This window comes from Lagenorhynchus albirostris, chromosome 11, assembly GCF_949774975.1.
Source record: "Lagenorhynchus albirostris chromosome 11, mLagAlb1.1, whole genome shotgun sequence".
Classification (NCBI taxonomy): Eukaryota; Metazoa; Chordata; class Mammalia; order Artiodactyla; family Delphinidae; genus Lagenorhynchus; species Lagenorhynchus albirostris.
Window position 1 is genome coordinate 98,177,536 of NC_083105.1, and position 25,119 is coordinate 98,202,654.

At 47.8% G+C, this 25,119-nt stretch overlaps 1 long non-coding RNA gene across 2 annotated transcripts; it reads right to left on the reverse strand.

Moving 5' to 3' along the window:
* Positions 1–1,973: 1,973 nt before the first annotated feature.
* On the reverse strand, positions 1,974–18,176 carry LOC132530055 (uncharacterized). Of its 2 annotated transcripts, XR_009543637.1 has the most exons (5): positions 17,939–18,176; positions 17,295–17,347; positions 8,527–8,660; positions 7,531–7,875; positions 1,974–2,101 (listed from the first exon to the last, which is right to left on the reverse strand). It is a non-coding gene; the product is annotated as an uncharacterized LOC132530055 (long non-coding RNA). The 2 variants fall into 2 exon arrangements; XR_009543636.1 differs by lacking the exon at positions 1,974–2,101 and having other exon boundaries at positions 7,250–7,875.
* Between the last annotated feature and the right edge of the window lie 6,943 nt (positions 18,177–25,119).

Below are 25,119 nucleotides of genomic sequence, written 5' to 3' on the forward strand. Positions count from 1 at the left end.
TCCCAGGGAGCTCAGGCCTTCAAGAATGAGGAGAAGGCAGCAAAAGTGAAAAATCTCTGGAGGCGTTTTAGTTCGTGGCCTTGACTTGCCTCCTTGTCCTTGGGAGCCGTGTTCTCCCCTAGTGGCAATTCCTGGAACTGCAGGTAGATTTGACTTGGTCTGTGGGCCAGGAGTGGCCTTTCCCAGCTGGACGGCAGCCATGTGGTCTCACAACCTGACACTCCTCCCTGTGCAGAAAGGCTGACTAATGTCCTTGGCAGACGGTCCTCACTGCTGCCTGACAACCGCCAGCGAGGCTGCTGCCCAGTCCGTGCCTTTGTTCAAGTGGCTCTGATCAGTGACAGCCCCTTCCTCCAAACAGTCATTTGGTTTCCTCCCTCAGGTCTGTGCTGACACCGGGTGTCCACCTGCTCAGCCCCTGAGTGACTCAAAAGCACACGGAGGGCTTCCCTGGTGGCGCAGTGGTTGAGAGTCCGCCTGCCGATGCAGGGGACACGGGTTCGTGCCCCGGTCCGGGAGGATCCCACATGCCGCGGAGCGGCTGGGCCCGTGAGCCCTGGCCGCTGGGCCTGCGCGTCCGGAGCCTGTGCTCCGCGATGGGAGAGGCCAGAGCGGTGAGAGGCCCACGTACCGGAAAAAAAAAAAGCAAAAAACCAAAAAGCACACGGAATGAAGATCCTTAAGGCTTTGGGTCAGTCCTTGCACATGTTTCCAAAGCTAGAACAGCTCGCCCTGCCCCCTGCCCCCAACATGGTCAGCTTCTATGAGCTCTCTGGCCCCTGCGTCCAGGGGCTCTGAGAGACCTGAGCCTGCGTCCAGGCTCACAGCCAGCCCTTGCCGTGACATGTGTATTTTGAGGCCCATTTGCCCAGAGAGACCGTGTGGGCGCATCTCGTTATGACACTTCTGGCCCAGTCCAGGAAGATGGGCAGATACTTTACTCCTAGAGCAGAGGCTGGCACTACAGTCCCAAATTGTTTTTTCTAATTTAATTTGACAACCCTGAATTTCAGGGAGTTCTTTCTCATCACTCACCCACATACCGCCTGCTCAAGCTTATAGTAGTTTCCTCATGCTCTGGGGAATACCCTTCTCTGAATCACAGGCCCCTCTGTGGATAACTGGACCACAATTCGGGTCATTTTAGCAGCATTCAGAAGCCTTGGATCCTCTCCCCATCCTTCAGAGACCCAGGTTCTCAGTTTGGGGTCACGTGGGCAGCCCCTAGGTTTCAGGAGCTGTCCTACGTGCCCGGCGCTGTGCTCAGTGTAGAACAGTCACCCTTCTCCTCAGCACAACCCAGTGGAGCAGGGCTGCTGGTATTATCCCCGCTTGCTAGATGCAAGAATGAGTCTCAGGGGTAAAGTAACTTGGCTAAGGACACAAAACCAGCATGTGGAACAGCTGGGATCCAATCCCTACATCCAACAGGGCTTCAGAGCGGGCATTTGGTCCAACCATGAGCCTCCACCAGAAGACCTCTGTGAGCATTTGGGCGCATGCATCCTCTGACCTCGCCCCTATTTTATGCGCGTCTCCACTCTAATTTTGCATTGATCCTTTCCATCTGCCTAGATGACCTTCAGTCATGGCCTCATGTGTCCCTTCCTGTCTTTGTTCAAAGGCAGGGACCTTCAGAAGGGCTTCTGGGGCAGGTGAACTTGACTTCCCCAAGTCTCCACCCTTGTATGTAAAATGAGGATAATACTACTACACTTTAGGACTATTATAATAATAACAGCTAACCTTTTAATAAAGCAATTACTAAAGCAATTAAAAACTTTTTAATAAAGCAATTAATAAAGCAATTACAATTTAATAAAGCAATCCTACTACACTTTGGAACTATTATAATAATAACAGCTAACTTTTTAATAAAGCAAATACTAGGTGCAGGAATTACTTAGCACTTGACATGTGTAATTTCATTTAATCCTCACAAAAGCCCTACGAGTTAGATACTATCCTCATTATAACAGATGAGGGAACAGGCTCGGAGAGGTTACATGACACGCTCATGAGGACAAAGTTAGCAAGAGGAAAAGCCAGGATTTGAACTCACATTTGTCTGACCCCAAAGCCTGCACTTCTCACCGCTCTCCTGTAGAAGATAAGTGGGTTACTGTGGGTAAGCCTGCCGTGGGGGAAGAAAACCAGAAGAAACCAGCTGCCTTGTTTCCATCCTGAAGGTCAGCTTAGCATTCAAAGAAACTGCCTTGAGCAGTGATGTTGGCCCTTGCTCAGGGCTGCGTCCTGCAGCACAAGGACCTGCGGCTCACCACCAGCAAGATTTCCTTAAAAAAGCATTTTCATGGGACATCCCTGGCAGTCCAGTGGTTAAGACTCCGAGCTTCCCCTCTCCTCGCTTCCACTGCAGGGGGCAAGGGTTCGATCCCTGGTTGGGGAACTAAGATCCCTCATGCTACGTGGTGAAAAAGCATCTTCACACATCACCCCGTCCCCAAAATATCACTCCGCCCAGCATCTGTTCAGCCTCTCCACTCTTCTGTCTCCTCCCAAGCCCTCTTCCTGATTGCCCGTCCCAAAGCCCCATCCCCTTGCCTTTATAAAGTCACCGGCCCTGGTCCTCTCTTTGGCAGATTTTTCTGGGAAGCCACCGCGCTTAAAATCAGGTAGTAGGGCTTCCCTGGTGGCGCAGTGGTTAAGAATGCGCCTGCCAATGCAGGGCACATGGGTTCAAGTCCTGCTCCGGGAAGATCCCACATGCCACGGAGCAACTAAGCCCGTGCGCCACAACTACTGAGCCCGCGTGCCCAGCTACTGAAGCCCACACGCCTAGAGCGCGTGCTCTGCAACGAGAAGCCACTGCAATGAGAAGCCCGCGCATCACAACGAAGAGTAGCCCCCGCTCGCCGCAACTAGAGAAAGCCCGCACGCAGCAACAAAGACCCAACGCAGCCAAAAATAAATAAATAGATTAAAAAGAAATCGGGTAGTAAGAATGGAACATGCTTGTGCTTGGCATCTGGACTCAGTGCATATCCAAGGCCGACAGAAAATCCTAATGGCTGAGGGGGCAACCGAGAGGTGATTTAGAGAACTACCTTCCTCAGGGGCCCCCTCCCCCGTCCCATCTCCATTTTCCTTCCCCTCCATCAGTACCTCGCGGAGGGAGGAAGAAGGGGAGCTATTTGTCCCTCCCGACTCACCATAGGACCCATTTCTGCACGTTCTGCACCACCCAGATCAATGCCCACCCGACCCTCGGGCCTCTCCAGTCTCCGCGCCCTTTCCTACCTTTGACTCCTGTTGCTTTCATCACCCCTGCCACTCGTCCTGCCTTTGTTGTTACCAAACTTTCCGTGGTGGGTGTCACGTCTCCTTAACTAGGCTGTGTGCTCCTTGAAGGTAGGACCTTGTCCCTTCCACGGAGCCCATGAAGGTGCTGTCTGCACCAGCTGATGGAAGTTGAAATAGATACTAACTAAAGATTGTACAGGGACGTGGCTGTGGGATGAGGGTTAAGAGTGTGGTCTCTCTGGGTTTCCCTGGTGGCGCAGTGGTTGAGAGTCCGCCTGCCGATGCAGGGGACGCGGGTTCGTGCCCTGGTCCGGGAAGATCCCACATGCCGCGGAGCGTCTGGGCCCGTGAGCCACGGCCACTGAGCCTGCGTGTCCGGAGCCTGTGCTCCACAACGGGAGAGGCCACAACAGTGAGAGGGCCGCGTACCACAAAAAAAAAAAAAAAAAGAAAAAGAATCACATGACAGTTTCCTGAAATGTTCCTTGAGACTGTTCCCTTCTAGAGAACCAACTGGTGGCTGCCTAGGGAGGTTGGGGGTAGGAGATGGAGTGGAAGTTAGGGGTTAGCAGATGCAAACGATTGTACATAGGATGGCTAAACAACAATGTCCTGCTGTAGAGCACAGGGAACTATATTCAATAGCCTGTGATAAACCATAATTGAAAAGAGTATGAACAAGAATGTATATATATGTATAACTGAATCACTTTGCTGTGCAGTAGAAAATAACACAACATTGTAAACCAACTATACTTCAACAAAATACATTTTTGAAAATACCGTTGTCACCAAACTCTGTGCTTGTTACCACTACCAAAAGAATTTTGGAAAACTGTATACATCCTTGCATATTTTTTAGACCTAGAATTTTTCTTTAGAGTTTTAAATGTAATTTTTAAAATTTTAATCAATATTAACTTTAAAAGTAAAACTATTCACTTTTAAATTTTATGTAAAAAATAAAGTTTGTAAAAAACTTGCAAAATAATATAATGACTTTTTGTATGCCTTTTCCTAGATTCATTAATTATTAATGTATTAAACTTAAAAAGAAATGTTTTGGGGGGATTGTACTTCCCCAGGGAGGTGGCCAGAGCTGTTCTTGACTTCCTTAAATTTGTTCAGAAAGGCAGCAATAGTACAGTTGTTTAGCTCAAGTGTGGAGTCAGGCAGCCTTGATTTGAACGCTAGTTCTGACATTCGCTCTTAGTTAGCTCTGTGGCCTGGGCAAGTTATTTAATCTCTCTGTACCCCAAAATCTATCTCATATGGTTGTATGAGGACCAAGTGAGTTAATATTATAAAGCACTTACAATGTTACCTGACATATTGTATGTTCAATTTATGTTTATGGTACAAATAAAATGCACCAATAAACAAATATTTATTGTTAGAATAATTAGGCTTCAGAGCATATTAACAAGAAGAAGAGAAGACACTATAATACTAGTAAGTTTCAGGCTTACAAAAGATGTACTTCATGATTGTTGTTAAATGCATTATTTACAGGAGAATCACATAACATTGTTAAAGTTAATCTAATAAGAACACGGTAGGAATAAACAAATGAGCAGAGAAATGATTGATGATTGACAGCAGGCAGGAGACATATCCAAATTAAAAAAAAAAAAAAGAATGATTTTCCATTATCCAAGAATCTGGGGGCAAAAGTTAATGAAACATTTTTTCTACAGGTCATTAAATGTTTGCAAAAATATAAAACACTGAAGTGCCTCTGATATAGGTTCCTTTTATTTAAAGACATCGTGTTCAGCTGTTGAAAGTAAATGTGAAACTTTTCACTTCCTCCTCCTGGAAGTCATGCAAATATGCAAAGGAGAAAACAGACCCAGACAGGACGGCTGAGGGTACCAGCTGAGCTCTGGCATGGCTGAGAATAGCCAGGGCACGGGTGCGCCTCACAGCGGATCGGCATCGAATGCCCAGACGCTCTTTAAGAATCATGAATATTTTTAAGGCAGATAAGGCAAGGTGCTTGGCCATGTGTCTGTCACCTGCGTGATATAAAGTATGATCACCTTCAGAACTTCACCTGCTTTGTGCTCAAGGGATTCGCCCTCAGCAATCAGGCATCCTTAGACAATTGGGGGTGTATGGAAATGAGTACCATCATCGGGCTTCCTTGGTGGTCCAGTGGTTAAGACTCCACCCTTCTGCTCCTCGGGGCGCGGGTTCCATCCCTGGTCCAGGAAGTTCTGCATGCCTTGAGGTGCAGCCCCTCTGTGACATATCTGAATCCAGAACACCCCAACATGGGCCAAAGTATCTTTTTATTTTATGTACTCATTTTCTATTAAATTCTTTAAAAAGGTTTTTTTTTAATTGAAGTATAGTTGATTTACAATGTTGTATTGGTTTCAGGTGTACAGCAAAGTGAATCAGTTATACATATACATACATCCACTCTTTTTTAGATTCTTTTCCCATATGGGCCATTACAGAGTACTGAGCTCCCTGTGCTATACAGTAGGTCCTTATTGGTTATCTATTTTATATATAGTAGTTTATATATGTCAGTCCCAATCTCCCAATTTATCCTTCCCCTCCCTTCCCCCTGGTAACCGTAAGTTTGTTTTCTACATCTGTGACTCTATTTCTGTTTTGTAAATAAGTTCATTTTTACCCTTTTTTAGATTCCTCATGTAGGAGATATCATATGATAGTGGTCTTTCTCTGTCTGACTTGCTTCACTCAGTATGACAATCTCTAGGTCCATCCACAAAATATCTTCTTTTTATTAGTTTCATATTGTGCCCATAACAAAAATACATACATGACAGAGAAGACATGAAGATGTGTCACAGGCTTGCGGTGATTCGATTAAAGGAGGATTCATCAAAACTGACATTTTGGTGGCTTTTTTTTGGGGCCACAAAGTTCTTGCATTCCAAGCATTGATAATAATTAACAATAATTCCTAACAAAATCCAGGAGCGGGGAGAGGCTGAGGCACACCTGAAGCGTCTCACGTGGCATGGATTAAACACCTTCCCTCTCCATTAGACAAAATTATTTTCAGCAATAATCATAAAAAGAAATGATGACATTTCATGTTTGTCCTGACTCAACAAAAAAAGTCTAACCTGTAATTTGCCCTCCTTTTCACGGTTTAAAATTTTTTAACGCACATAAAAAGTCCAAGTAGGGCTTCCCTGGTGGTGCAGTGGTTGAGAGTCCGCCTGCCGATGCAGGGGACATGGGTTCGTGCCCCGGTCCGGGAGGATCCCACATGCCGCGGAGCGGCTGGGCCCGTGAGCCATGGCCACTGAGCCTGCGCGTCCGGAGCCTGTGCTCCGCAATGGGAGAGGCCCCAACAGCGAGAGGCCCGCATACCACAAAAAAAAAAATAAAAAAGTCCAAGTAGACAGAGGTAAATAATTCATTTCTTTTGTCTTTATAGTCAAGGTGCCGTCACGGTTTCCTTTGGTTCTACTGTTTGAACACAGATACGTGTTGCAGAGATGGAGGTGCTGACCTAGCGTGAAGGGAGCTCAGATGATTCCGAAGGAGGGAATCCTCATAAACTCACTCTGGAAAGGGGTCCATGGGGCTGAGGTGGTGGGTGTCCGGGGCCCACTGTATAACTGGCGTTTTCAGGATTAAATTCTATGTTGAATATAATGTTTTTTAAAGGTTAAATTACACAGATAGGCCAATGTGAAGTTTACATATCTATTATTGAAAGCCAGTGGAAACCACAACATTTGTGTAGATTCAGAACTTAGACCAACAAAATATTTTTTCAGGGAGGAATATGTTATCAATGAGGTTGTTTATTTTATTTTTTTAAGACATTTTCCCCCGATATTTATTTATTTATTTATTTGTTTTTATTTGGTTGCACCGGGTCTTAGTTGTGGCAGGCAGGCTCCTTAGTTGTGGCAGGCAGGCTCCTTAGTTGCAGCTTGCTGGCTCCTTAGTTGTGGCTCGCAGGCTCCTTAGTTGTGGCATGCAAACTCTTCGTTGCGGCATGCATGTGGGATGTAGTTCCCTGACCAGGGATTGAACCCGGGCCTCCCTGCACTGACAGCATGGAGCCTTAACCACTGCGGCACCAGGGAAGTCCCTACTGAGGTTGTTTGGAATCGCCCCGAGGTGATAATACAGAGCAGCCCATTTGGGGGACGGTTAATGTTTTAAAATTCTCTATGGACGATGCAGCCTATTGCCCGCCCACAGTGGTGGTTGCAGGGTCGGGGGGAGTCCCACTACCCTCCTCTTGCACACGGTTGATAAGAGGCTCACCTTTCCTTTGTAAGGTGGCAGAACAGTCAACAGCCAGGTGGGACAGAGACCCAGTGGATACCTTGAGTGCAGGCAGGAAGAAGGTGACAGAGAGTTTGAGTTGGTGGCAATCGATTCTCTTCCAATGGTGTGTTGAGTACTCCTTGGACCGAGGCAGAGGGACTTGCCCTCAGGCTGGCAGAGGGGGAAGGAGCCTGGGCTCTGGAGGACTCCATGGAGAGCGCCCTGATTTCACCGATGTGAGAAATAAGATTCCACTTTTCATGGGGTTTCTGACACTTCCAGCAGTCAGGGAAGGTCCCGAGATTTCAGGGGCCTGAGATCTAAAGGATGAATAGGTGTTTTCTGAGTAAAAAGAAGAGGGAAGAAAATTTCATGGAGCTGGAAGCTCAGATAGGAAAGTCAAGAGCCAAGAGCCAGGACTTCCCTGGTGGCGCCGTGGTTAGGAATCCACCTGCCAATGCAGGGGACACGGGTTCGAGCTCTGGTCCGGGAAGATCCCACATGCCGTGGAGGAACTAAGCCCGTGTGCCACAGCTACTGAAGCCCACACGCCACAACTGCTGAAGCCCATGTGCCCTAGAGCCCGTGCTCCGCAACGAGAGAAGCCACTGCAATGAGAAGCCCACGCACTGCAACGACGAAGAGTAGCCCCCGCCCGCCGCAACTAGAGAAAGCCCGCGCACAGCAACGAATACCCAACGCAGCCAAAAATAAAATTAAATTTAAAAAAAAGAAAAAAAAAAAAGAGCCAAGAGCCAGCGTGGTGAGTTTGAGGAAGGGAAATAAGCCCAGGTTCGAGCAGGAACTCTAGAAGAATGGCTAATGATTCATCTGGGTTTGTTGGCCTGGCCCAGTGCCATGGTCTGGGAGCTCTGTGTTCTAGGAGGTTTTCAGAGGCCAATCCAGAAATCCAGGGCCCTGCCCTCCCAGGGTTGCCCTGGGCAACCTCTGTCAGTAAAGAATCCTGTTTACTACCTTGTGACTCATACTCACCTGTGGTTTCTATAGTTGCCACCAACAATGAAGCATAAATCCATTCCTGGAGGGTGGGGTCCGCAGGGTGAGGCCGTCCTCTTCCTTCTCTGGCTCAGAACCTGGCAGAGTTTCCCAGACTATAGCAGAGGGCACTGGGGGAGAGAGAGTTTGTCTACTGAATCTCAGGTGTGGGTTTCCTTGGGAGGGGAAGGAGCTGAGTGGGGTAGAGGGACAGATCTCTGCAGTCGGGCCTGGGGGTACACACAGTGCAGCCCCCAAGCTGATCAGAAGCTCCCTCTCTCTAGATAATTATGGGGAGAGCCCAAGAGATGGAGAGAGAGAGAGAGAGAGAGAGAGAGAGAGAGAGAGACAGCGCGAGCCTCTGGTACAGAAAAGTTACAGCAAGACTCAGGGCACCCAGGCACTTTCTTCACCAGAGACAAATGGGGTTTGGTCCCCAGGGTGGTGGTGGGGTGATAGGCCAGATTCAGAAATGCAAAGCTGGGGTCGGTGGGTGGGGCATGGGGACGTACACAAAGGAACCAGAAGCAAGGAAGCCACAGGGACAGACAGTCTTTTTAAAAGACCATCTCAGGGAGATGCAAGAGGGAGGAGATTTGGGTATATGTGTCCATATAGCCGATTCACTTTGTTATAAAGCAGAAACTAACACACCACTGTAAAGCAATTATACTCCAATAAAGATGTTAAAAAAATAAATAAAAGACCATCTCATATGTATAACTGATTCACTTTGCTGTACACCTGAAACTAACACAGCATTGTAAATCAACTACACTCCAATTAAAAAACAAACCCCATCTCATCCCATACGTTTGCACAAAGTCTTACAGGTTACAAAGCACCTGTGCGTCTACTTTCTCATTTGCTTTTTACAGAAGCCACGTGAGGAAAAGCCAGAGCAGGGAATACCATCTATCCTACAACCGGGAGACTAAGGCTTATCGAAGTTGACTAACGCAGTCAAGGTCAAAAGCAAGACGAGAATCTAGACCTCCTGGCTCACAGTCCAGTGCCCTTTCCACTAAACCAACGTTTTTCAAACTTCGGCATCTACAGACTGTTTTAGTGGGTGTCTGTTACACACAAAGGACTAGAATTTTTGATACATTCAAAAATTATCACAAATGTTAAAATAGCATAATGAAACATTTATTTTAAAAAGTAATAAATCAGGGACTTCTCTGGTGGCGAAGTGGTTAAGAATCCGCCTGCCAATGCAGGGGACACGGGTTCGAGCCCTGGTCTGGGAAGATCCCACGTGCTGCAGAGCAACTAAGCCCATGTGCCACAACTACTGAGCTTGCGCTCTAGAGCCCGTGAGCCACAGCTACTGAGCCTGCGTGTCACAACTACTGAGCCCGTGTGCCTAGAGCCCATGCTCCGCAACAAGAGAAGCCACCACAATGAGAAGCCTGCGCACCGCAACGAAGAGTGGCCCCCACTCGCCACAACTAGAGAAAGCCCGCGCGCAGCAACAAAGACCCAACGCAGCCAAAAATAAATAAATAAATAAACTTATTTAAAAAACGAAGTAATAAATCAACGAGAAAGATATATGGGTAACCTTCACTAGGGTATTTATATTGAGCTTGATATCAGAGTTTGAGTCATGGCTCAGGTTTGAGTCACAGCCAGACAGTTTCTTTCTTTTTTTTTTTTTCCTGTTTCCACTAAATTGGGACCAGTTAAGGAACGTCACTGAGTGCTTCATGAGACAGTCCTGGATAACAGATGAAACTTATACTCAACTGTGCAGAGCATTCTCAGGGAAGGTGGTTTGCTGAATGATCAGAATCCAAATGTGCAATTTGGAAGACTGACCATTTTCACCTGGGAGGTCGGTCAGTTGGATTCCTTATCCAGTCTTTGGGTTGGTTCAGCTTTGGAAAGTACTTCTTGTTCTGATGTAGAATTACAAGCTGTGTGTGTGTGTGTGTGTGTGTGTGTGTGTGTGTGTGTGTGTGTGTGTGTGTGTGTGTGTGTGTGTGTTAAACTATCCACAGCACAAAGTTTTTTGTATCAAAGTGGTTTTAAAATATGCCCAATTATATGCTTTTAATTTCTTTTTCAAAGAAATCCAATGTTGGGACAATAGTAAAACTTTGATGATGCAACTGTGCTAGAGTTCTAGCTTTAAGAAATCCTGATATTTTATGTCCAGCGTCACAACTGTGAACTTTTGGTTCTGGGTGATAGATTCTGACACATCACTAAGATATGCTACGTGAGCAAACCACGTGCGTTTGGAAGAATGCTCTTTATCGGCACTATCAGTCACGAAGTGTCATCCCGCGTTTCAAAATCTCACGTAATGAAAAGGAAGAAGTAAAACTATCTTAATTTCCAGACGACACGGTCTTATATATTAAAAGAAACCCTAAAGAATTTAGAAAAACAAAAAAACCCCACCACAATAACAACAAAAAACAAACAAAAAAAACACCCCAACCCTGGTTAGAGCTAATAAATAAGTTCAGTAAAGTTGAAGGATATAAGATCAACATAAAAAATCAGCTTCAGGGCTTCCCTGGTGGCGCAGTGGTTGAGAGTCCGCCTGCCGATGCAGGGGACGCGGGTTCGTGCCCCGGTCCGGGAAGATCCCACATGCCGCGGAGCAGCTGGGCCCGTGAGCCATGGCCGCTGAGCCTGTGCATCCGGAGCCTGTGCTCCGCAACGGGAGAGGCCACAACAGTGAGAGGCCCGTGTACCACACACACACAAACTTTTGTGAATCAGAGAATTCCCTGGCGGTCCAGTCGTTAGGACTCTACACTTTCACTGCTGAGGGTGCATGTTCAACCCCTGGTCAGGGAACTGCAAGCCATGTGGTATAGCCAATAAATAAATAAATAAATAAAACTAAGCCAAGAATAAAAAATAAAATGAAATAAAACTTTTGTGGGTCAAAGAACACTAACAAGAAAGTGAAAATACAACCCACAGAATGGGAGAAAATATTTGCAAATCATATATCTGATAAGGGGGCTAGTGTCCAGAGTATATAAAGGATTCTTACAACTCAACAAGAAAAAGACAACCCAGTGAAAAATGGGCAAATGGTTTGAATAGATATTTCTCCAAAGAAGATATACAAATGGCCAAAAATCACATGAAAAGATGTTTTTAACATCTTTAGTTACTAGGGGAATGTAAATCAGAACCACAAGGAGATGCTACTTCACATCCCCTGGGACAGTTGTAACAACAACAACGACAACGACAAGTGTGGGCGGGCACGTAGAAAAAGTGGAATCTTCATACAGCGCTGCTGGGAATGTAAAACGTTTCGGCTGCTGCGGAAAGCCGTTTCGCAGTTTCGCAAAAGGTAAAACATAAAATTACCACAGGACTCAGCAATTTCATTCCTGGGAGAACTGAAAACATACGTTCACACGCAAGCTCGTACATGAATGTTCATGGGAGCATTATTCAAAATAGCCAAAAAACAGAGACAACCCAATGTCCATCAACTGATGAACAGGTAAACAAAGTGGGGTGTATCCATACAGTGGAATATTACTCAGCCGTGAAGAGGAGTGAAGTACCATTACGTGCTATGACACGGATGAACCGCGAAAGCATGGTGCCAAGTGAAACAAGCCAGTCACAAAAGGCCACAGAGTGTATGATGCCATTTATATGAAATGTCTAGAACAGGTAAAGCCATAGAGACAGAAAGTAGATTAGCAGTTGCCAGGGGTTGGGGGGGGCTGGGAATCTGGATTAACGGCTAATAGGTATGGGGTTTCTTTCTGGGGTGATAAAAATGTTCTGGAAGTAGATAGTGGTGCTGGTTGCATGACATAGAGAATATACTAAAAGTCACTGAAGTGTACACTTTTAAATGGTGAATTATTTTTTTTTAATAAATTTATTTATTTATTTTGGGCTGCATTGGGTCATCGATGCTGCACGCGGGCTTTCTCTAGTTGCGGTGAGCGGGGGCTACTCTTCGTTGAGGTGCACGGGCTTCTCATTGCAGTGGCTTCTCTTGTGGAGCACGGGCTCTAGTCTTGTGGGCTTCAGTAGTTGCGGCACGCGGGCTCAGTAGTTGTGCCTCGCGGGCTCTAGAGCGCGGGCTCAGTAGTTGTGGCACATGGGCTTAGTTGCTCCGCGGCACGTGGGATCTTCCTGGGCCAGGGCTCAAACCCGTGTCCCCTGCATTGGCAGGCGGATTCTTAACCACTGGGCCACCAGGGAAGCCCTAAAATGGTGAATTTTATGTTATGTGAATTATATCTCAGTAAAATGCTAAAACAAAACAAGACTCATGTGAACTACTTTGCCCTCCAGCATCTGTGTACTTCCTAGGGGTTGCAGGTAGGAAGCGTTCTTGTACTTGCTGCCTATTTCTGTGACCACGTTGAAAAGAATGTGTCCTTAGTGACTGCTGTTTGACTCATGGTGAAAATGTTTTCTATTTCCTTCAACACTGAATTGGGTTCAGGACACGTATTGAGGGCTGTCAGTGGTCCTCCATGAATTAAACAGTGTTGGAACTGGAATTCATATGATGGTAATAATAATGACTCACCTTCACTGAGTGCTTTCTATTCATATATGCCAGACATTGCCCTAAGTGCTTTATAGGTAGTTCTTCACTAATCTTTACCACAACTGTATGAAACAGGCATTGCTATTACTGTTATCAACATCATTCCCAATTTTCAGAGGGAAAAACTGAGGCTCAGAGTTAGACAACCTCCTTTATTAGAATTTAGACCTCCTGCCTTCTTGCTGCCAAAGCCAGTGCTTCATCTGTCCTGATCCCAGTGTGTCTTTTTCATTTACCAAATAATCTCTAATAAGACAAAGTATTTTTCTCTTGCAGTAGAGAATTTTAGAGATAAGCGGAACAGAAACTCATTGACTACTTTGCCATCATATGTGTTCCCCCTTCTGAAAGCTATTGCACCGTCTGGATATGAGGATTTTCACCAGCCACAGAGAGAACTGAACGCTGACATCCGTACCCGATGATGATTGATCTTGAACCTAGTTTGCCACTGTTCTCTGACATCCAGCAGTGGCGATAAAACTGCTTCCTAAGTATCTATGTCACTAACTTCACAACCGGTTTGTCTGTCTTCTCTGTTGTGTGTCTTGTACTCGTGTTTGCTCTGAAGAGTGAGGGCAACTTGGAGTGATGTGCTCCATTCCTGGGGCCTTTCTCTCTATCACAAACATAAATTTTTATTCTGGGAAATGCTATATTGAAGTTATTCTGGAAAAAATCAGTAGGCTCTAACTATGAGCGATACACAAGCTTTAATGACTTCGAACCTCGATTTGACATTTTAGAGCTGATAATGCCCTGGGGACAGGGGTGAATGAATAGTCAATAAAATCCAGTTTCCAGAGAATGTTTGTGGTAGTTCCTATTTGCAGTTTCTTTTTTCTTACTGTGCAAAATCATCACTCACATTTTCCTTCATCCCAGCACCTTTAGACATATTATATCCCCACTGAAACCCAGTTCACAGTTTATGAATGGCATTGTTCTGAGTTGTCAGGTCCCTATTACCACCTTAATTGCTACATTTACACATCAAGGAAGCACTTTTGAGCCATTCATGAGTTTTCCTAATTTGGGGGTATAACATAGCACAACAGTATGAACATATAAAGCACATTTTAAAAGGTAAACAAAAACATGCATAAGACAGGAAAATGATTCACCAGAGTCCCCTGTCCCCATTAATTAAATCTTTAAGAATCTGAAATCTTTAGGATTGTAATAATTATTAATATAATGAGACACTGTGACAGCTGTAATCAATGCCACATTTCGAATTTGTGAAAAGTGGAGAACTAAGGTGCTTATTACTTTTTTCCCTGAAACTACCAGTCTACCTGAGAGCCCAGTGATACAACTTTTCTTGGAAACATTTCAAGCCTCCAAGAGTTGTTGTTTTTTTACAAAAATTAATTAATTTATTTATTTTGGGCTGCGTTGGGTCTTTGTTGCTGCGCGTGGGCTTTCTCTAGTTGCAGCGAGCGGGGGCTACTCTTCGTGGCGGTGCTCGGGCTTCTCAGTGCGGTGGCTTCTTTTGTTGCGGAGCACAGGCTCTAGGCACGTGGGCTTCAGTAGTTGTGGCGCGCAGGCTCAGTAGTTGTGCCTCGTGGGCTCTAGAGCGCAGGCTCAGTAGTCGTGGCGCACAGGCTTAGTTGCTCTGCCACATGTGGGATCTTCCCGGACCAGGGCTCGAACCCGTGTCCCCTGCACTGGTAGGCGTTTCTTAACCACTGCGCCACCAGGGAAGTCCTCCAAGAGTTTTTGTTTTTGTTTGGTTTTTTTTTGGCTGCCCCACACCAGATGCGGGATCTTGGTTCCTGGATCAGGGATCGAGCACGCGCTCCCTGCAGTGGAAGCACGGAGTCTTAACCACTGGACTGCCAGGGAAGTCCCTCAGTGCTCCAAGAGACTTTAAATTCCTAAGAGATGGGATGCGGGAGAAGAAGTGTGGACAGAGGCCAGCCGAGGTGCTGAGGGTAGGCTCGGAGCAGGGACTCGGAATCCTGCATTTCTCCCCCGGCCCGGGAATCCTAGGCAACAATTCTATCCCACCGCCAGGCGGCGCTGTAGAACCAGGGATGGCAGCCCTGGACCTGCGGGGCTGCTTTAGTTATTCCCCAGGCATTCTTGACCGCTAACACTTTGCTTTGTTTTTCTCCCTTATATTCAGGTTCTTAACCTGGTGACTCTGGTCAGGCTTCTGATGGTCAGTGAACACCTAGAATTTATGTGTAAAATATGTGTTTAGCTTCATTTTTCTATCTAGAGGGAGGTTTTATAGTTTTGATCAGACTCAAGGTAACAGTATCCCCTTGAGAGAGTAGAATGCAATGACGTTAGGCACTAATACGCTGACATCTATCGGTGGCGAGCACTTGTTATATATAATTTAACACAATAATCCTCAAAATTACCTTGCAAGATATCCCCAGTTTACAGAAAACAAAACCCCAAAACCCCTGAAGTTCACACAGCTAATGACACACAGCTAATAAGTGATGAGGCTGGGATTTAACTCCAAGAACGCCTGCTTCTCCCTGTGCTGTTGCTACACCGAGAAAAAAAGCCAGAGACTCACTCGTTCATCAGCAAAGATGTAGGAGGGACTGCGTGTGTGTCCAGCACCCTGTACTGGGTGCTGGGGTAGAGGGGGATCCGGACAGCTCTGCTTCCTGCCTTCTTGGGGCTTAGTGCCTGGAGGTGATGGCAGCAATGGTGGCCATGTCAGCAGGAAACAGGCAGTAAACAAATAAGCCAGTAATTGCAAACTGAGAAAAGTGCTCTGAAGAAGTAAAGGGGACAGCGACATAGAAAAATGGGGAAATCTACAGATAGTTTGGCCAGGGAAAACCTGAGCATGTTAGCTCAGAGTAAAGGGTGGGGATTGCCATGGGAAAAGGTGGAGACAGAGCCTTCCGGGGGGGACGAGCCTGGTGTGGGTACGCAGAGGCAGCTGGTGCGGCTGAACAGGGGGACCCAGAGCAGAGGTGAGGGTGACAGAGGAGTAGAAGTCATCGGGGCTTTCTACACCAAGTCAGGAATTCAGATCCTATTCTCATAATAGGAAGCCATTCTAGGGTTTAAAGCAGGAGAGAAATGCCAGCTAATTTATGTTTTTCTTATTTTTAATTGTAAAAGAACCCCAACACAATGCCAAATTTACCATCTTAACCATTTTTTTAGGTTTACAGTTCAGTAGTGTTAAGTACATTCACATTGTTGTGCAATCAATTTCCAGAACTCTTTTCATTTTGTAAAACTAAAATTCTGTACCCATCAAACAACAACTTCCCATGTCCATCCCCCTGGCCCCGCATTCCCTGGCAACCACCGTTCCACTGCTTTCTGTCTCTGTGGATTTGACCACAGTAGGGACCTCATGGAAGTGGAACCGTATACTATATGTGTGTGACTGACTTACTTCACTTAACATAATGTCCTCAAGGTTCCTCTGTGTTGTAGCATGAATCAAGAGGTCCAGGATCAGAGGCCGTGGTGATGGATGGTTCCTCCCACGTGGCTGCTGCCTGGCAGAGCGAGAGCAGAGTCACGGGGACAGCAGGCATTGAGCCAGGAGCCGAGTCTTCAGGGAAGGAGGGGAAGTGGCCAAGAGGCCAGAGGACAACAGCAAGAAGGGGCACCAGGAGGAAGGGGAACGGGAGCTAAAGCTGATCGCCCAGATTCTTCAAGGATGTTTATACAGGGGTGGCAGGGGTGGTGATGGGACGACACTTCTAGAAGCAGCCATGAGGAACCAGGAGGATGCAAACCTCACTTACTGCCCCTCAGGTATGTAGGGAATGTGAGAATAAAATCAAGGCTAGGTTTGGGGAAGACTTTTCTGACCTGGACAGGGTATGAAGCATGAAGACGAGCAGCGAAAGGAGCCCTAGGAGGCGTCTTTCCTTCTGGGAGAGGTTTGGGAGAAGAACTGACCCCTCCACCACCCTTCACTTCCTGTCTCCCCATTTTTGGGGGGAGGAGTCTTAATCACTGGATCACCAGGGAAGTCCCTCTCTCCATCTCCTTGAGGCCTGTTGGGACTGCCTGGCCTCTTTGGCGGAGAGGTTTCATTTATCTGTGGAGCTCCATGAAATGTAGACACTCACTCTTCTAGGCACTGGAGAGACAGCGGTGAATAAAACAGAGGAAAAGAAATCCCGGCCCCACAGAGCTGGCTTCCCAGCAGGGGGATTTGTTTCGGTGGGTTCTCATGCAAATGCATCCAGCAGGGTAACTTACTCACAGGTGCTGGAATCTGGATGTGGGCTGAGTTCCACCGTGAGTCACATGGGTTGCCTGCAGGAGGAGAGAGGGGAGATGACATTGAGAAAATGGAAAGTGCCCCAGGGCTTGGGGACTGAGGCCTGGGTCCCAGCAACCTTGAACGAGTCACACAACTATGGAGCCTGCGCTCTAGAGCCCGTGAACCACAACTACTGAGCCCATGTGCCACAACTACTGAAGACCAAGCGCCTAGAGCCTGCGCACCGCAGCGAAGAGTAGCCCGCGCTCTCAGCAACTAGAGAAAGCCCGCGCGCAGCAACGAAGACCCAACGCAGCCAAAAATAAATATTTTTTTAAAAATTGTCATTACATCATGACTTAAGCCTTGATTTCCTTATCTGAGTATGGGTGCATAATGGCAACTGCCTCCCCCAGGGTGGCTGTGAGTATGAATTAAATGCATAAACTAAGCATAGAAGGCTTCCGGAGCTCCTCAGCTCAGAAGGTGGAGACGCGTAGGGGCGAGGAGGGCGGGGCCACGGGGCGGGGCGCAGAGCGCTGGGAGGGGCAGCGGGGAGTCAGGGCGGCCGCCAGGGGGCGCCACAGGACGGCGGGGGCGGTGGGGGTAGAGGGAGCGGGTCCCGGGGGAGGCGGGTGACTCACGGCGGCGGGAAGGAAGACGAGTCAGCCGTCCTCTGGCTTCCCGCGCCCGCCGCGCCCCGGCCGCCGCCCGCAGCTGACCCTCGGGAGGGCCCCAGAGGGCGCCACCCTGCCGCCGGCCGAGCCCGGGCTTCCCCAAAGCGGGGGCGCGCTGGGCCCAGCGCTCGGCGTTTTCTCCTTCGGGGCCGGGGCTTCGGGAGGAGACTTCGTGCGCGTCTGGGCCCGGGCGCGCCCAGGCTGATCCAAGGGCGGCGGGTGCCAGCTCGGGAGACAGCGGAGGCGCTGCCCGGGGGCCCGAGCTGGGCGGTGGCACTTCCTGCGGGCGGGGGGATGGGGAGGGGCGTGGTTGCCTGGAGAACTGCTCCCAAAAAGGCGGCCGGGCCCTCTGGGATGCTCCGGGTGCCGGGTGGGCTGCGGGCGGCGCGGAGAAACTCGCCCTCACGCCAAAGCCACACGCAGAAAGCCGGCTCTGTACCTTGGCGTGCCGTCTGTTTTCGCCTCTTCCCAGACTAAGTCAGAAGGAAGAGGAACCCTAGTCCTGGCTGCAGGTTGACAGGTGCCCGGTGTCCAGAGAGGGTCTGGCTCATCACCTCCGGAGTCAAAGATGCCCGAGGCCTTGCGGAGCCTGGGCCCTGGCTTCGCGTGGGAGATCCGGCCCAGGCAGGAAGGTGATTTGTCCAAAGGCCTCAGAGAGGAGGCCGAGCTCCTGGGTCTGGACCTCCTGCTCACCAGGCCGCGGAAAGTGCTTAAAATAGTTCCTGGCGCATAGTCAGTCGTAATGTATAATAAATAATATGTGTATATATGTGTCTCATAGCTCATCTTCATGGGGCGCTTACTGCATGCCCGGTATTGTTGCAAGTGTTCTTCATGGATGAATTGTTTGATTCTCACCACCGCACTAAGATATAGATACTATTCGTATCACCATATGGCAGCTGAGGAAACATGCTCAGAGAAGTTAGGTAACCTGCCCAACATCACAGAGCTAGGAAGTATAGTGTGGGAGTTAAACCCAGACCCCCTGACCTCAGAGGCCGTATGCATGAGGCTGACTTCAAATATTGTTGAGGTCCAGGTGTTGACACAGAAATTAACCAGTCGATCTAAGAAAGAAATGGGAAATTTTATTCACGCCAAACTGAGGGTTATAACCTGGGAACAGCCTCTCCGAAAGCCCTGAGAACTGTTTGGCCTGTTAGAGGTCAAAGCACAGTTACGTAAGTTTTGAGCGAGGGCTGTATATTAAATGACGTATTATTGACAGTTTACACAATCCAGATCCCCTCGTACAAAGCGTGGTCATGGGTCATTGTGGCCTCTTACAAGATTAAGAAGGAAGGTTATCTCTTAAGGAGCTGTGACCCTTTATGAGATTAAGAAAGAATGTGATCTCCAAAGGAGATCGGGTTAATGCAGATGCAACACACACACACACACACACACACACACACACACACACACGAGGAGGGAGGAAGCCCAGATGAGCAAAGAAAAATTTTATGTTTATGTTTCTTGTCTTACCATAAAATTTGAATTTTATTTCATCACAGGAGTATGCTGCAGATGGCTTGCTTCTCAGGGTGTCTGAAGAGCACAGTGTTAAACCGAGAGCTAGCTCCGTGCTGGGGGAGGGGGTCCGGTGAGCCCTGCCCCTCCTGCTGGGGCCCCAGTTGCGCAGTTTCCCATGTGCCACAGTGCAGAAGAGAAGCACTGGGCATCCCTCTTGTCCAGTCATTGGCTATATCCCTACTGTAACCGAAAGTGGGGTCTGGCTGCTCGCCGCTCAAAAGCCAATAAAGAGGCCAGGCTGGTGGAAAGGAGAGTTTGCTTTACTTTGGATGCCGGCAACCCCGGGGGGTGGGGGGCAGGGTGGACACCTGTCCAAAGACTGAATTACCCCACCCCCCACCCCGCCCCATCAATCAGGAGGCAAGAGCTTTTGTAGACCGAGGGAGGGGGCTACCTGCAGAAACAGCACAATCGGCTCGGACACTCATCTTTTTTTTTTTTTTTTTTTTTTTTGCGGTACGCGGGCCTCTCACTGTTGTGGCCTCTCCCATGCGGAGCACAGGCTCCGGACGCGCAGGCTCAGCGGCCATGGCTCGCGGGCCCAGCCGCTCCGCGGCATGTGGGATCCTCCCGGACCAGGGCACGAACCTGCGGACACTCATCTTGAAATTAGTCATGAGGTGGTCTGATCAGCATCATCTTGATTGTTTTAAGTACAGTTAGTCTTCATTTCCAGGGTTGGTTTGTTCCCATTTCCTTGAGGCCATTTCTCAGAATTGTGGCAGCTTGTGTCATGGCTACAGCCTGGTCATCATGTAGTTCATTTCTTCCACCTGGTGGAGGTTTCAGTGTCTATAAGACAGCTCACAGGATATGGCTCAGAATATTATCTATAGCCCTTGAGGAGGAACTAAAGGTCCTTGACTTTGCTTAATGACTAAATTATTATTATTTGGTCTCCTTCGACTGTTTTCCTTTGTTTCTGCATTTTCTCATTTCTCTGATTAAATTTATTCTTTGGCTAAAGTTTTTCCACAGACAAAAGGCAGGCAGAGGACATGGGGGCCAGGGAACATAGGGTCCTGCTCCGTTTCACTATGGCTCCAGGACCTGGTCTCCAGCCCCCACCATTCCCCCTGCTCAGTCTGGTAGACCACACTCACTGCTTTGGGGAACGTTGCCTTTAGCAGAGCTTCCCAAATACCTGCCAACAGAGTGAGGCCTACTTGGGGTTCTTTAGAATCCCAAGCTGGGGAGCACGTTAAACACACAGATCCCAGCCCACTGCAGAGCTGTGATCCTCAGCCTTGATCATGCATTGATACTCAGTGGACTTGATGCCTAGGTCTCCCCCCACCCCCCGCCGCGGAGATTCTGACTGAGTCCATATGGGGGTCCCCCCGGGTGTTGGGATGATCCTCGTGTGCAGCTGAGATTGGGCACCGCTGCTCCGATGGTTGAGTCTGTAAGGTTGAGGGGGCCCTAGGAATCTCTATTTTTAAGAACCGGCTTGTGTGATTTTCAGGTGCTGCTGTGTTTGCAAACCTCTGATGTGGAACTCACTTTCTTCTAACTGGCTTTGAAGAGTGTCCCAGATTCTTCTAATGGGACCATCTGCGTCACGTGTGGGAGCTGCTTCACAGCTTGTCCCGGAAACTTTGCCTTAATTCTCCCCTACAAGAAAGGGGGCAGGGGTCCCTGCTCAGCCTCTCCTGGCCCCTGTCTCAGTTGACAGGATTTCTCTCCTTGCCAGGCACCAGCATTCTTGCCCACCCAGTCATGTTCATTTCTCAAAGGTTCTGGGCAGTGTGGTCAGCTCCTCTGAGCTGGTGGTCACCTGGAGCTCGGGACCCTTGAACTCTTGAACACCAACCAGCCGTGTTGGCAGCCCAAGGACCTTAGGGAACCCTCACGTCCATCCTCTTTCTCCAGGTGTTAGTAGACTGTGTTATCATGACAGGTGAGCTGGGTGGAGTGACTGCTTCCCCCCTCCTCTGGGACAGGCTGTTAAACCTCTTTTTCAGTGTTGCCTCCTGCCCTGAAGTAGTTACGTCTGCTGTCTCCCAGCCTGATAGCCTTTTCTGCGTCTGTGGCTACTGTGTGTTCTTCTGGATACCTGGTGCACATGTTGGGTGATAGGCTTGGAGTCTGGGAACCTGAGTTCTGGACTGTGTGCCCCAGGTCATATCACAGCCCCCGCCCCCCCAATCCTCTCCCCTTCACTCTGAGTTTTCTGGCGTCTCTCTGCTCCTCCCACCCCAATCTCTGTCCCTGCCCAAGTGCTGCACCCTCCGCCCGGAGATGCCATCCATTGTTCTCCTTGGGAATGGATGTATCATGGGAAATCACTCTGTCTGGGCCCAAGGAGGAAGGAAAGAGGGACGGGAATGGAATGGCGGGTGATGGAAAAAGTGACTGCCAGCCGTTCCCTGGACTTGGGCCTGGAAGGCAGCTCAGTGTGGTTGCCGTGGTGACAGTCAGACAAGCACACTGCTGTTTCCCTGTCCTACGAACTGAAGAGTACTTGTTGTGCCTTTTCCTGCCTGCTCTGATAGCCTCAGGCCCACATCTGGGATGGGGTACAGACCCCCAGGTTTAACTCTGGTGCCTCAGTTTCCCAGCCTGACCAAAGGAAGATAAAGAGAATGTGCTGGGTATTCCATTCGCCCCTGCAGACCTTCCAACCTTCCCCACCTGCTCTGCACCTTAGCAGGCTGACCTTGGTGGACCCCTTCTCCTGGGCTCCCTTGTCTTCTGGCTTTGGGTCAGCACCCCAGGGGGCTTCATCATCCTGGCTGGTTTCTCTCAACCCCACCTGCCCCTCTGTGATTAGCCCCTCCACCAAACTCTCCCTGATCACCCCTTTCTCTCTGTTTGCTGCTGGGGGCCTGACTACTGGAGAAGTCATCTCAACAAGGAGGAAGGAAGGAGGGCAGTCACTTAAGGACTCCTTTCTCTGCCATGAGGCTCTGGCAGGGTGGCTATGTAGGTGGGGTAGCCTTGTAGGTGTAATCTGAGATGTACCCAGAAGGCGGCCCTGCCCAGAAATAGCCAGGCTGAAATCCTAAAGTTCAAGGGTCACTCTCTGGGTTAAAAAGTTTCTCTGTAAAGATCCCACATTCCCTGGGAAGGTGAGTACATTCCCTTCATTCATTTCTCGACATGTCTTAGTTTTAGCAGGTAAGAAGCTTGACCGTAAGCTTCAAAATGCAAGGACTGTGGCTGTCTTCCTTGTGTAGACATGGGTGGCATGGGGCCTGGTGAAGAGTAGGCTTAAAATAATATCTGCTGAATAAATTCATTGCCCTTTCAATACATGTTTCTTGAGCACCTACTGTGTTCCAGGTGTTCTAGGTTCTTGGGATACATTAATGAACAAAACCAGTAAAGATCCCCCTCAAACAGAGAGACAGACAGTACATTTTATATACATACATATACATATATGTATGTGTGCGTGTGGCCAAAGCCTGCCACCCTCTCTGAAGAACCCCACTGAACCCCACAACCCCACCCAGACTTCCTCTGTCCCCACTGCTCTAAGCAGACCAATCTCTTTGTGTTTCCTTGGTATATCTGATCTCAGAGACAGTTGACAAGGAAAACAGAGGCTCCTAACAAATGAGACAATTGTGGATCCTAGGAGTTTTTAAAGTGGATATTTTATAATAAACCCCACATTGGTGAAATTTAATGCAGTGTAACTGACTGTATTTAAAACACTCAGGTACTGGGACTTCCCTTGTGGTCCAGTGGTTAAGAATTTGCACTTCCACTGTAGCGGGTGCAGGTTCAACCCCTGGTCGGGGAACTAAGATCCTGCATGCCAAGTGGCCACACAAACAAAAAACCAAACCCAAACGAAACAAACCCCAAAAAAACCAATCCAGGATGGAGATATAGGAGACTCCTAAACTCACCTTCTCCCACAAATAGAGCAAATCTATAGTGACATGTGGAGAAATTCCACCAAAAAATCCAGAAATCAGCTGAGTGGCTTCTCATTGGATGAATGAGAAAATATTCAAATCAAAATGCGTAGGAAGGGCTGAGATACACTGGCCATAAACCCCAACCTACACAACGCCATGCCGTCAGGAGGGAACTCAAATCCCAGTGTCCCCCTGAGGAGCCAAAGCTTTGGATGTAATATCTTGCACCCCAACTTTTAAGACTTCCACCTTTGGGGGATGGACCCCCAAAACACCTAGCTCTGAAAGTCAACGGGACTTGCATCCATGGGGCCTACAAGGCTATAGCAAACAAAGCAATAGTTCTTAATGAGCTACACCCCACCCCCACCCCCAAGGCTTAGTGCAGAGGGAGAAGACAGAAATGCCCATCTCCCAGTCTTTCCCTGAAGACTCCTATTTGCATATCTTAAAAACTGTTGCCTCAGCATCTGGCTTCCAATCAGTCTGCATCCAGATCTGCAGACTGAGATCTTCCACTTTGGGACACTGACAGTTCTTAGCACACCCTCAACTACTGGGAGCCATGGAGAACAAAGAAATCAGCTTGGACAATCACAAAGTCTTGAAAGACAACCAAGAACTCAGGCTGAGCTGAATGACAAAGTTCATCTGCTACTTGAGACCAGCCTGTCAAGATTGGGAGAGATGGCTGTTCTGTCTGTTGCACAGAAAACAACATGGAAAGTCAAGGAAAATGAAGAAACAGAAGAATATGTTTCAAGCAAGAGAACAAGATAAAGAAGTGGACATAAGCAATTTACTTGATAAAGTGCTCAAAATAATGGTCATAAAGATGCTCACTGAGGTCAGGAGAACAACGCATGGCCAAAGTGAGAATTTCAACAAAGAGATAGGAAAATATAAGAAAGTACCAAGCAGAAATCACAGAGCTGAAGCATTCAATTATTGAATTGAGAAATTCAATAGAGAGAATCAACAGCAGACTAGATGAAGTGGAAGAAAGGATCAGAGAACTTGAAGACATGACAGTGGATTCCATTCAATTAGAGGAGCAAAAAGAAAAAAGGATAAAAAAGAGTAAAGATAGCTTAAGGGACTTATAGGACACCATCAAGTGGACTAATACTTGCATTATAGGAGTTCCATGGGAGAAGAGAGAGAGGAAGGGGCAGAAAGTTTATTCAAAGAAATAATGGCTGAAAACTTCCCTCACCTGGGGAAAGAAACAGATATTCAGATCTAGTGAGCCTAGAAAGATCCATAAAGATGAATCCAAAGAGATCCACACTGAGACAGAGTATAATTAAATTGTCAAAATTAAAGACAAGGAGAGAATTTTAAAATCAGCAAGAGGATCGCTTCTCATGCTTTTGGCTAAGATCAAGTGTAAAATCAGCAAGAGGAAAAAAAAATATTTGCTACATACAAGGGAATCCCCATAAGTCTACCTGCAGATTTTTCAGCAGAAACTTTGTAGGCCAGAAGGGAATGGCATGATATGGACATATGCAAAATGCTGAAAGAAAAAAAAAAAAACCTGCCAACCAAGACTACTACCCAGCAAACTTGTGTTTCAGAACTGAAGGAGAGAAAGAGTTTTCCAGACAGGCAAAAACTGAGGCTGTTCATCACCATTAGACTGTCCTTAAAAGAAATGTTAAAGGGTGTTCTTCAACCTGAAATGAAAGGACACTAATTAGTAACAGAAAAACATATGAAAGTATAAATGTCACTGGT